This window comes from Oncorhynchus gorbuscha, unplaced genomic scaffold (assembly GCF_021184085.1).
Source record: "Oncorhynchus gorbuscha isolate QuinsamMale2020 ecotype Even-year unplaced genomic scaffold, OgorEven_v1.0 Un_scaffold_887, whole genome shotgun sequence".
NCBI lineage: Eukaryota > Metazoa > Chordata > Actinopteri > Salmoniformes > Salmonidae > Oncorhynchus > Oncorhynchus gorbuscha.
In genome coordinates this window covers 175,001-189,598 of record NW_025745863.1, presented here as the reverse complement: position 1 = coordinate 189,598, position 14,598 = coordinate 175,001, and the positions used below count along the sequence as shown (strand labels likewise).

The following is a 14,598-nucleotide window of genomic DNA, read 5'->3' as shown; positions in this document are numbered from 1 at the left end:
CAGTCCCCTTGATACCCCACCACCAGGTCTAACAGTCCCCTTGATACCCCACCACCAGGTCAGCCAGTCCCCTTGATACCCCACCACCAGGTCTAACAGTCCCCTTGATACCCCACCACCAGGTCAGCCAGTCCCCTTGATACCCCACCACCAGCCCAGCCAGTCCCCTTGATAAACCCACCACCAGCCGTGCCAGTCCCTTTGATACACCACCACCAGCCCTGCCAGTCCCCTTGATACCCCACCACCAGGTCTGCCAGTCCCCTTGATACCCCACCACCAGGTCTGCCAGTCCCCTTGATACCCCACCACCAGGTCTGCCAGTCCCCTTGATACCCCACCACCAGGTCATCCAGTCCCCTTGATACCCCACCACCAGGTCTGCCAGTCCCCTTGAAACCCCACCACCAGGTCAGCCAGTCCCCTTGATACCCCACCACCAGGTCTGCCAGTCCCCTTGATACCCCACCACCAGGTCATCCAGTCCCCTTGATACCCCACCACCAGCCCTGCCAGTCCCCTTGATACCCCACCACCAGCCCAGCCAGTCCCCTTGATAAACCCACCAGCAGCCGTGCCAGTCCCTTTGATACCCCACCACCAGCCCTGCCAGTCCCCTTGATACCCCACCACCAGCCCTGCCAGTCCCCTTGATACCCCACCACCAGCCCTGCTAGTCCCCTTGATACCCCACCACCAGCCCTGCCAGTCCCCTTGATACCCCAGCACCAGGTCTGCCAGTCCCATGATACCCGAGCACCAGGTCAGCCAGTCCCCTTGATACCCCACCACCAGGTCATCCAGTCCCCTTGATACCCCACCACCAGGTCAGCCAGTCCCCTTGATACCCCACCATCAGGTCATCCAGTCCCCTTGATACCCCACCACCAGGTCAGCCAGTCCCCTTGATACCCCACCATCAGGTCTAATAGTCCCCTTGATACCCCACCACCAGGTCAGCCAGTCCCCTTGATACCCCACCACCAGGTCAGCCAGTCCCCTTGATACCCCACCATCAGGTCATCCAGTCCCCTTGATACCCCACCACCAGGTCTAACAGTCCCCTTGATACCCCACCACCAGGTCATCCAGTCCCCTTGATACCCCACCACCAGGTCTGCCAGTCCCCTTGATACCTCACCACCAGGTCTAACAGTCCCCTTGATACCCCACCACCAGGTCTGCCAGTCCCCTTGAAACCCCACCACCAGGTCAGCCAGTCCCCTTAATACTCCACCACCAGCCCTGCCAGTCCCCTTGATACCCCACCACCAGCCCAGCCAGTCCCCTTGATACCCCACCACCAGCCAGGCCAGTCCCCTTGATACCCCACCACCAGCCCTGCCAGTCCCCTTGATACCCCACCACCAGCCCTGCCAGTCCCCTTGATACCCCACCACCAGGTCTGCCAGTCCCTTGATACGCCACCACCAGGTCATCCAGTCCCCTTGATACCCCACCACCAGGTCTGCCAGTCCCCTTGATACCCCACCACCAGGTCTGCCAGTCCCCTTGATACCCCACCACCAGGACGAACAGTCCCCTTGATACATTTACATACCCCACCATCAGGTCTAACAGTCCCCTTGATACCCCACCACAAGGTCTGCCAGTCCCCTTGAAACCCCACCACCAGGTCAGCCAGTCCCCTTAATACTCCACCACCAGCCCTGCCAGTCCCCTTGATACCCCACCACCAGCCCAGCCAGTCCCCTTGATTCCCCACCACCAGCCCTGCCAGTCATTTACATTACATTTAAGTCATTTAGCAGACGCTCTTATCCAGAGCGACTTACAAATTGGTGCATCCACCTTATGACATCGAGTGGAACAGTCACTTTACAATAGTGCATCTAAATCTTAAGGGGGGGGGGGGTGAGAGTGATTACTTATCCTATCCTAGGTATTCCTTAAAGAGGTGGGGTTTCAGGTGTCTCCGGAAGGTGGTGATTGACTCCGCTGTCCTGGCGTCGTGAGGGAGTTTGTTCCACCATTGGGGGGCCAGAGCAGCGAACAGTTTTGACTGGGCTGAGCGGGAGCTGTACTTCCTCAGTGGTAGGGAGGCGAGCAGGCCAGAGGTGGATGAACGCAGTGCCCTTGTTTGGGTGTAGGGCCTGATCAGAGCCTGGAGGTACTGAGGTGCCGTTCCCCTCACAGCTCCGTAGGCAAGCACCATGGTCTTGTAGCGGATGCGAGCTTCAACTGGAAGCCAGTGGAGAGAACGGAGGAGCGGGGTGACGTGAGAGAACTTGGGAAGGTTGAACACCAGACGGGCTGCGGCGTTCTGGATGAGTTGAAGGGGTTTAATGGCACAGGCAGGGAGCCCAGCCAACAGCGAGTTGCAGTAATCCAGACGGGAGATGACAAGTGCCTGGATTAGGACCTGTGCCGCTTCCTGTGTGAGGCAGGGTTGTACTCTGAGGATGTTGTAGAGCATGAACCTACAGGAACGGGCCACCGCCTTGATGTTGGTTGAGAACAATAGGGTGTTGTCCAGGATCACGCCAAGGTTCTTAGCGCTCTGGGAGGAGGACACAATGGAGTCGTCAACCGTGATGGCGAGATCATGGAACGGGCAGTCCTTCCCCGGGAGGAAGAGCAGCTCCGTCTTGCCGAGGTTCAGCTTGAGGTGGTGATCCGTCATCCACACTGATATGTCTGCCAGACATGCGATTCACCACCTGGTCATCAGAAGGGGGAAAGGAGAAGATTAATTGTGTGTCGTCTGCATAGCAATGATAGGAGAGACCATGTGAGGTTATGACAGAGCCAAGTGACTTGGTGTATAGCGAGAATAGGAGAGGGCCTAGAACAGAGCCCTGGGGGACACCAGTGGTGAGAGCGCGTGGTGAGGAGACAGATTCTCGCCACGCCGCCTGGTAGGAGCGACCTGTCAGGTAGGATGCAATCCAAGCGTGGGCCGCGCCGGAGATGCCCAACTCGGAGAGGGTGGAGAGGAGGATCTGATGGTTCACAGTATCGAAGGCAGCCGATAGATCTAGAAGGATGAGAGCAGAGGAGAGAGAGTTAGCTTTAGCAGTGCGGAGCGCCTCCGTGATACAGAGGAGAGCAGTCTCAGTTGAATGACTAGTCTTGAAACCTGACTGATTTGGATCAAGAAGGTCATTCAGAGAGAGATAGCGGGAGAGCTGGCCAAGGACGGCACGTTCAAGAGTTTTGGAGAGAAAAGAAAGAAGGGATACTGGTCTGTAATTGTTGACATCGGAGGGATCGAGTGTAGGTTTTTTCAGAAGGGGTGCAACTCTCGCTCTCTTGAAGACGGAAGGGACGTAGCCAGCGGTCAGGGATGAGTTGATGAGCGAGGTGAGGTAAGGGAGAAGGTCTCCGGAAATGGTCTGGAGAAGAGAGGAGGGGATAGGGTCAAGCGGGCAGGTTGTTGGGCGGCCGGCCGTCACAAGACGCGAGGTTTCATCTGGAGAGAGAGGGAGAAAGAGGTCAGAGCACAGGGTAGGGCAGTGTGAGCAGAACCAGCAGTGTCGTTTGACTTAGCAAACGAGGATCGGATGTCGTCGACCTTCTTTTCAAAATGGTTGACGAAGTCATCTGCAGAGAGGGAGGAGGGGAGGGAGGAGGATTCAGGGGGAGGAGAAGGTGGCAAAGAGCTTCCTAGGGTTAGAGGCAGATGCTTGGAATTTAGAGTGGTAGAAAGTGGCTTTAGCAGCAGAGACAGAGGAGGAAAATGTAGAGAGGAGGGAGTGAAAGGATGCCAGGTCCGCAGGGAGGCGAGTTTTCCTCCATTTCCGCTCGGCTGCCCGGAGCCCTGTTCTGTGAGCTCGCAATGAGTCATCGAGCCACGGAGCGGGAGGGGAGGACCGAGCCGGCCTCCCCTTGATACCCCACCACCAGCCCTGCCAGTCCCCTTGATACCCCACCACCAGCCCAGCCAGTCCCCTTGATACCCCACCACCAGCCCTGCCAGTCCCCTTGATACCCCACCACCAGCCCTGCCAGTCCCATTGATACCCCACCACCAGGTCTGCCAGTCCCTTGATACGCCACCACCAGGTCAGCCAGTCCCCTTGATACTCCACCACCAGCCCTGCCAGTCCCCTTGACACCCCACCACCAGGTAAGCCAGTCCCATTGATACCCCACCACCAGACCAGGCAGTCCCATTGATACCCCACCACAAGGTCAGCCAGTCCCCTTGATACCCCACCACCAGGTCAGCCAGTCCCCTTGATACCCCACCACCAGCCCAGCCAGTCCCCATGATACCCCAGCACCAGGTCTGAGATGTATACCAATCAAATGGAGAGAAGAGAGGGAAGGGAGGAGTAGACAGAGGAGAGCTAAGTGTTTCAGCTCTGCTCTCTGATGAGATGGCTCCTCAGCTGACTGTTTCAGCTCTGCTCTCTGATGAGATGGCTCCTCAGCTGACTGTTTCAGCTCTGCTCTCTGATGAGATGGCTCCACAGCTCACTGTTTCAGCTCTGCTCTCTGATGAGATGGCTCCTCAGCTGACTGTTTCAGCTCTGCTCTCTGATGAGATGGCTCCTCAGCTGACTGTTTCAGCTCTGCTCTCTGATGAGATGGCTCCTCAGCTCACTGTTTCAGCTCTGCTCTCTGATGAGATGGCTCCTCAGCTGACTGTTTCAGTTCTGCTCTCTGATGAGATGGCTCCTCAGCTTTATAAATCTGTTACAGTGCGCTGCTCTATAACACACCTTGAATTGAATCCTTGCCTTAATCTGCTTGCTGTCTATCGTCTGAATCCAAACTTTAGATCCACGCAGACGGACCTTGAATTTAATCCTTGCTTTAATCTGCTTGGTGTCTATCGTCTGAATCCAAACTTTAGATCCACGCACACGGGCCTTGAATTGACATAGAAATCTCCAACTCGAAAGTACTACTACTAAATTAGAATATGAAATTAGGACTTGAATCCAAGGTACAGTGATGAAGTAAACCACTAACTGCACTTTAAACTCATTTACTTAATAATCCAATGTAAAACTACTAAAATTAATTTACACCACATTTCTTAATAATATAAATACTGTACACTACTTTACTTAATAATATACACTACTTTACTAATGTACACTACTTTACTTAATAATATACACTACTTTACTAATGTACACTACTTTACTTAATAATATACACTACTTTACTAATGTACACTACTTTACTTAATAATATACACTACTTTACTAATGTACACTACTTTACTTAACAATATACATTACTTTACTTAATAAATACTTTACACTGCTTTACTTAATAATATCATGTTCACTACTTTACTAATGTACACTACTTTACTTAACAATATACACTACTTTACTTAATAAATACTTTACACTGCTTTACTTAATAATATAATGTTCACTACTTTACATAATAATATAATGTACACTACTTTACTTAGTAATATAATGTTCACTACTTTACTAATGTAAGAAGTAATGGCACCCTATGGGCCCTGGTCAGAAGAAGTAATGGCACCCTATGAGAGAGAGAGCGAGAGAGCGAGAGAGCGAGAGAGCGAGAGAGCGAGAGAGCGAGAGAGCGAGAGAGCGAGAGAGCGAGAGAGCGAGAGAGCGAGAGAGCGAGAGAGAGGACTAGACTAGACTAGACTAGACCAGACTAGACTAGACTAGACTAGACCAGACAGGGGGAGAGACAGACAGGCAGACAGACAGGGGGAGAGACAGACAGGCAGACAGACAGGGGGAGAGACAGACAGGCAGACAGACAGGGGGAGAGACAGACAGGCAGACAGACAGGGGGAGAGACAGGGGGAGAGACAGACAGACAGACAGTGGGGGAGACACAAATGACAGACAGACAGACAGACAGACAGACAGACAGACAGACAGACAGACAGACAGACAGACAGACAGACAGACAGACAGACAGACAGACAGACAGACAGACAGACAGGACAGACAGACAGACGGACAGACGGACGGACGGACAGACGGACAGACGGACAGACGGACAGACGGACAGACGGACAGACGGACAGACGGACAGACGGACAGACGGACAGACAGACGGACAGACAGACAGACAGACAGACAGACGGACAGACAGACGGACAGACGGACAGACGGACAGACGGAGGGGGAGAGGGGGAGAGACAGACAGACAGACAGACAGACAGACAGACAGACAGACAGACAGACAGACAGACAGACAGACAGACAGACAGACAGACAGACAGACAGACAGACAGACAGACAGACAGACAGACAGACAGACAGACAGACAGACAGACAGACAGACAGACAGACAGACAGAGAGGGGGGAGAGGGAGAGAGGGGGAGGGAGAGGGGGAGAGGGAGAGAGGGGGAGAGGGGGAGAGAGAGACAGACAGACGGAGAGGGGGAGAGGGAGAGAGGGGGAGAGAGAGACAGACAGACGGAGAGGGGGAGAGGGAGAGAGGGGGAGAGAGAGACAGACAGACAGACAGACAGACGGAGAGGGGGAGAGAGAGACAGCAACATGATAGTGATCTATACGATATATGACTGGATCAATGAGAATGTAGAATTGATCTTTTTTTAAATTTTATTTCACCTTTATTTAACCAGGTAGGCTAGTTGAGAACAAGTTCTCATTTGCAACTGCGACCTGGCCATGATAAAGCATAGCAGTGTGAGCAGACAACACAGAGTTACACATGGAGTAAACAATTAACAAGTCAATAACACATCTTCTCTATAAAGCAGGAAATAATATTTCTCAGGTCCTGTAGGAATGGGGTGGGAAACTGAAATCCATGGGCGAATCGATCAATGTTTATTATTTCATCTGATGAGGAGGAATGGTACTGGTATAGCTATAGCGATAGTGGTAGGTGGTGATTGGATATGGTCATGTTATATGGATTGGATATAAGTTATAGTGGTAGGTGGTGATTGGATATGGTGATGGTATATGGATTGGATATAAGTTATAGTGGTAGGTGGTGATTGGATATGGTGATGTTATATGGATTGGATATAAGTTATAGTGGTAGGTGGTGATTGGATATGGTCATGTTATATGGATTGGATATAAGTTATAGTGGTAGGTGGTGATTGGATATGGTGATGGTATATGGATTGGATATAAGTTATAGTGGTAGGTGGTGATTGGATATGGTGATGGTATATGGATTGGATATAAGTTATAGTGGTAGGTGTTGATTGGATATGGTGATGGTATATGGATTGGATATAAGTTATAGTGGTAGGTGGTGATTGGATATGGTCATGTTATATGGATTGGATATAAGTTATAGTTGTAGGTGTTGATTGGATATCGTGATGGTATATGGATTCTATATAAGTTATAAGATGGTGCTGGAGAACAAGGCTGACGTTTTACGTTTTCCTAAACAATTGTTTGTTTCTTTGCTCTGTTTGTAATTTATTTGTTAATTTTATTTATTTATTTTATTTATTTTGTACATAATGTTGCTGCTACCGTCTCTTATGACTGAAAATAACTTCTGGGCATCAGACCTGCTGTTACTCACCACCAACTGGCAGAATTCCTTTTTTATCCATTAATGAGTCCGATGAGCCCGACGTGAACGATATATACTGCTACCCCGGGAACAGGCCCAGATCCCCCGTGATTTACGTGAAGAGGAGGCGGAGAAAAAGGGGCCAGAGGGCGGGCTGCTTTCTGAGAATTCGTAGGCGATCGAATAAACCCCCACTTCCTTTCATTCTGCTAGAAAACGTTAAATCTTTGGAAAATAAAATCGATGACCTACGCGGAAGATTAAACTACCAACGGGACATTCAAAACTATAATATCTTCATGCTTCATGGAGTCGTGGCTGAACGAAGACATGATCAACATACTAGACATGGTCAACATACTAGACATGATCAACATACTAGACATGATCAACATACTAGACATGATCAACATACTAGACATGATCAACATACTAGACATGATCAACATACTAGACATGATCAACATACTAGACATGATCTAGACATGATCAACATATGATCTAGACATGATCAACATACTTTGACATGATCAACATACTAGACATGATCAACATACTAGACATGATCAACATACTATACATGATCAACATACTAGACATGATCAACATACTAGACATGATCAACATACTAGACATGATCAACATACTAGACATGATCAACATACTAGACATGATCAACATACTAGACATGATCAACATACTAGACATGATCAACATACTAGACATGATCAACATACTAGACATGATCAACATACTAGACATGATCAACATACTAGACATGATCAACATACTAGACATGATCAACATACTAGACATGATCAACATACTAGACATGATCAACATACTAGACATGATCAACATACTAGACATGATCAACATACTAGACATGATCAACATACTAGACATGATCAACATACTAGACATGATCAACATACTAGACATGATCAACATACTAGACATGATCAACATACTAGACATTATCAACATACTAGACATGATCAACATACTAGACATGATCAACATACTAGACATGATCAACATACTAGACATTATCAACATACTAGACATGATCAACATACTAGACATGATCAACATACTAGACATGATCAACATACTAGACATGATCAACATACTAGACATGATCAACATACTAGACATTATCAACATACTAGACATGATCAACATACTAGACATGATCAACATACTAGACTTTATCAACATACTAGACATTATCAACATACTAGACATTATCAACATACTAGACATTATCAACATACTAAACATTATCAACATACTAGACATTATCAACATACTAGACATTATCAACATACTAGACATTACTAGACATTATCAACATACTAGACATTATCAACATACTAGACATGATCAACATACTAGACATTATCAACATACTAGACATTATCAACATACTAGACATGATCAACATACTAGACATTATCAACATACTAGACTTTATCAACATACATACTAACACAGCTGGCTGGTTATACCCTGTATCAGCAGGATAGAACAGCGGTGTCTGGTTAGACCAGGGGCGGAGGACTATGCCGTTCTGTAAATAACAGCTGGTGCACGATATCTAAGGAAGTCTTGAGGTTTTGCTCACCTGAGGTAGAGTATCTCATGATAAGCTGTAGACCACACTATCTACCGAGAGAGTTTTCATCTGTATTTTTCGTAGCTGTCTACATACCGCCACAGACTGAGGCTGACACTAGGACCGCACTGAATGAGCTGTATACCACAACAGGCAAACAGGAAACCGCTCACCCAGAGGCGGCGCTCCTAGTGGACTTTAATGCAGGGAAACTTAAATCCGTCTTACCAAATTTCTATCAGCATGTTAAATGTGCAACCAGAGGGGAAAAAACTCTGGACCACCTTTACTCCACACACAGAGACGCGTACAAAGCTCTCCCTCGCCCTCCGTTCGGCAAATCTGACCATCATTCTATCCTCCTGATTCCTGCTTACAAGCAAAAAATAAAGCAGGAAACACCAGTGACACGGTCTGTAAAAAAAGTGGTCAGATGAAGCAGATGCTAAACTACAGGACTGTTTTGCATCACAGACTGGAATATGTTCCGGGATTCCTCCGATGGCATTGAGGAGTTCACCATATCAGTCACTGGATTTATCAATAAGTCTATTGAGGAGTTCACCACATCAGTCACTGGCTTCATCAATAAGTCTATTGAGGAGTTCACCACATCAGTCACTGGCTTTATCAATAAGTCCATAGAGGAGTTCACCACATCAGTCACTGGCCAGACGGGTTATCAGGACGTGTACTGCGAACATGCGCTGACCAACTGGCAAATGTCTTCACTGACATTTTCAACTTGTCCCTGTCTGAGTCTGTAATACCAACATGTTTCAAGCAGACCACCATAGTCCCTGTGCCCAAGAACACAAAGGTAACCTGCCTCAATGACTACCGACCCTTAGCACTCAGCCATGAAGTGCTTTGAAAGGCTGGTCATAGCTCACATCACGACCATTATCACAGAAACCCTAGACCCACTCCAATTTGCATACCGCCCTAACACATCCACAGATGATGTAATCTCTATTGCACTCCACACTGCCCTTTCCCACCTGGACAAAAGGAACACCTATGTGAGAATGCTATTCATTGACTACAGCTCAGTGTTCAACACCATAGTGCCATCAAAGCTCATCACTAAGTTAAGGACCCTGGGACTAAACACCTCCCTCTGCAACTGGATCCTGGACTTGCTGATGGGCCACCCCCAGGTGGGAAGGGTAACAACACAGCCACCACGCTGATCATCAACACGCGGGCGCCTCGGGTGTGTGCTCAGTCCCCTCCTGTACTCCCTGTTCACTCATGACTGCATGGCCAGACACGACTCCAACACCATCAAGTTTACCGATGACACAACAGTGGTAGACCTGGTCACCAACAACAATGAGACAGTCTATAGGGAGAAGGTCAGAGACCTGGTGGTAGGCCTGATCACCAACAACGATGAGACAGCCTATAGGGAGGAGGTCAGAGACCTGGTGGTAGGCCTGATCACCAACAACGATGAGACAGCCTATAGGGAGGAGGTCAGAGACCTGGCCGTGTGATGCCAGGACAACAACCTCTCCCTCAATGTGATCAAAACAAAGGAGATGATTGTGGACTACAGGAAAAAGAGGACGGAGCACGCCCACATTCTCATTGACGGGGCTGCAGTGGAGCAGGTTGAGAGCTTCAAGTTCCTTGTTGTCCACATCACCAACAAACTATCATGGTCCAAACACACCAAGACAGTCGTCTCCACATTGACTCAATACCGGTACCCCCTGTATATAGTCTCCACATTGACTCAATACCGGTACCCCCTGTATATAGTCTCCACATTGACTCAATACCGGTACCCCCTGTATATAACCTCCACATTGACTCTGTACCGTACCCCCTGTATATAGCCTCCACATTGACTCTGTACCGTAATACCCTGTATGTAGCCTCCACATTGACTCTGTACCGTAATACCCTGTATATAACCTCCACATTGACTCTGTACCGTAATACCCTGTATATAGCCTCCACATTGACTCAGTACCGGTACCCCCTGTATATAGTCTCCACATTGACTCTGTACCGGTACCCCCTATATATAGTCTCCACATTGACTCTGTACCGTACCCCCTGTATATAGCCTCCACATTGACTCTGTACCAGTACCCCCTGTATATAGTCTCCACATTGACTCAGTACCGGTACCCCCTGTATATAGTCTCCACATTGACTCAGTACCGGTACCCCCTGTATATAGTCTCCACATTGACTCTGTACTGGTACCCCCTATATATAGTCTCCATTGACTCTGTACCGGTACCCCCTGTATATAACCTCCACATTGACTCTGTACCGTAATACCCTGTATATAGCCTCCACATTGACTCAGTACCGGTACCCCCTGTATATAGCCTCCACATTGACTCTGTACTAGTACACCCTGTATATAGCCTCCACATTGACTCTGTACTGGTACACCCTGTATATAGCCTCCACATTGACTCTGTACGAATACACCCTGTATATAGCCTCCACATTGACTCTGTACTGGTACCCCCTGTATATAGCCTCCACATTGACTCTGTACCGTAATACCCTGTATATAGCCTCCACATTGACTCTGTACCGGTACCTCCTGTATATAGCCTCCACATTGACTCTGTACCGTAATACCCTGTATATAGCCTCCACATTGACTCAGTACCGGTACCCCCTGTATATAGCCTCCACATTGACTCTGTTCCGGTACCCCCTGTATATAACCTCCACATTGACTGTACCGGTACCCCCTGTATATAGCCTCCACATTGACTCAGTACCGGTACCCCCTGTATATAACCTCCACATTGACTGTACCGGTACCCCCTGTATATAGCCTCCACATTGACTCAGTACCGGTACACCCTGTATATAACCTCCACATTGACTGTACCGGTACCCCCTGTATATAGCCTCCACATTGACTCTGTACCGTAATACCCTGTATATAGCCTCCAAATTAACTCTGTACTGGTACCCCCTGTATATAGTCTCCACGTTGACTCTGTACCGTAACACCCTGTATATAGCCTCCACATTGACTCTGTACTGGTACCCCCTGTATATAGTCTCCACATTGACTCTGTACTGGTAACACCTGTATATAACCTCCACATTGACTCTGTACCGGTACCCCCTGTATATAGCCTCCACATTGACTCTGTACTGGTACCCCCTGTATATAGTCTCCACATTGACTCTTTTCAATCAATCATTTCACTGTGAGGTCTACTACACCTGTTGTATTCAGCATTTCACTGTGAGGTCTACTACACCTGTTGTATTCAGCATTTCACTGTAAGGTCTACTACACCTGTTGTATTCAGCATTTCACTGTGAGGTCTACTACACCTGTTATATTCAGCATTTCACTGTAAGGTCTACTACACCTGTTGTATTCAGCATTTCACTGTAAGGTCTACTACACCTGTTGTATTCAGCATTTCACTGTAAGGTCTACTACACCTGTTGTATTCAGCATTTCACTGTGAGGTCTACTACACCTGTTGTATTCAGCATTTCACTGTGAGGTCTACTACACCTGTTGTATTCATCATTTCACTGTGAGGTCTACTACACCTGTTGTATTCATCATTTCACTGTAAGGTCTACTACACCTGTTGTATTCAGCATTTCACTGTGAGGTCTACTACACCTGTTGTATTCAGCATTTCACTGTGAGGTCTACTACACCTGTTGTATTCAGCATTTCACTGTGAGGTCTACTACACCTGTTATATTCAGCATTTCACTGTAAGGTCTACTACACCTGTTGTATTCAGCATTTCACTGTGAGGTCTACTACACCTGTTGTATTCATCATTTCACTGTAAGGTCTACTACACCTGTTGTATTCAGCATTTCACTGTGAGGTCTACTACACCTGTTGTATTCAGCATTTCACTGTGAGGTCTACTACACCTGTTATATTCAGCATTTCACTGTAAGGTCTACTACACCTGTTGTATTCAGCATTTCACTGTGAGGTCTACTACACCTGTTGTATTCAGCATTTCACTGTGAGGTCTACTACACCTGTTGTATTCGGCATTTCACTGTGAGGTCATGTGTCATGCATGTGACTAATAATATTTGATTTTACTTGATTTAGTTGTATATAGACTGTATATCAGCTATAGGTGGTGATGGTATATAGACTGTATATCAGCTATAGGTGGTGATGGTATATAGACTGTATATCAGCTATAGGTGGTGATGGTATATAGACTGTATATCAGCTATAGGTGGTGATGGTATATAGACTGTATATCAGCTATAGGTGGTGATGGTATATAGACTGTATATCAGCTATAGGTGGTGATGGTATATAGACTGTATATCAGCTATAGGTGGTGATGGTATATAGACTGTATATCAGCTATAGGTGGTGATGGTATATAGACTGTATATCAGCTATAGGTGGTGATGGTATATAGACTGTATATCAGCTATAGGTGGTGATGGTATATAGACTGTATATCAGCTATAGGTGGTGATGGTATATAGACTGTATATCAGCTATAGGTGGTGATGGTATATAGACTGTATATCAGCTATAGGTGGTGATGGTATATAGACTGTATATCAGCTATAGGTGGTGATGGTATATAGACTGTATCAGCTCATAGACTGTATATCAGCTATAGTGGTGATGGTATATAGACTGTATATCAGCTATAGGTGGTGATGGTGGGTGGTGATGGTATGAGACTGTATATCAGCTATAGGTGGTGATGGTATATAGACTGTATATCAGCTATAGGTGGTGTGGTATATAGACTGTATATCAGCTATAGTGGTGATGGTATATAGACTGTATATCAGCTATAGTTGTAGGTGGTGATAGTATATAGACTGTGTATCAGCTATAGGTGGTGATGGTATATAGACTGTATATCAGCTATAGGTGGTGATGGTATATAGACTGTATATCAGCTATAGTTGTAGGTGGTGATGGTATATAGACTGTATATCAACTATAGGTATAGGTGGTGATGGTATATAGACTGTATATCAGCTATAGGTGGTGATGGTATATAGACTGTATATCAGCTATAGGTGGTGATGGTATATAGACTGTATATCAGCTATAGGTGGTGATGGTATATAGACTGTATATCAGCTATAGGTGGTGATGGTATATAGACTGTATATCAGCTATAGGTGGTGATGGTATATAGACTGTATATCAGCTATAGGTGGTGATGGTATATAGACTGTATATCAGCTATAGGTGGTGATGGTATATAGACTGTATATCATCTATAGTTGTAGGTGGTGATGGTATATAGACTGTATATCAGCTATAGTTGTAGGTGGTGATGGGATATAGACTGTATATCAGCTATAGTTGTAGGTGTTGATTGCAAAGCAACAAAACTGGCACCATACCATCATGTACCTGTTAATGACTCCAGGTGGTTGGTTTCAGGAGGAGCTCGAGAGCGAGTGGCCAGCCGCTCTTCAACCTTTAACCTCACAGCACATTACATCCACTGTGGAGGAAACAGAGACAAAC

General features: G+C 46.9%; 1 pseudogene; it reads right to left on the bottom strand.

Annotated features, from left to right (window-relative positions):
• LOC124020714 overlaps positions 1 to 14,576 on the bottom strand; it is a 41,739-nt pseudogene extending 27,163 nt beyond the window's left edge.
• Positions 14,577 to 14,598: the final 22 nt, after the last annotated feature.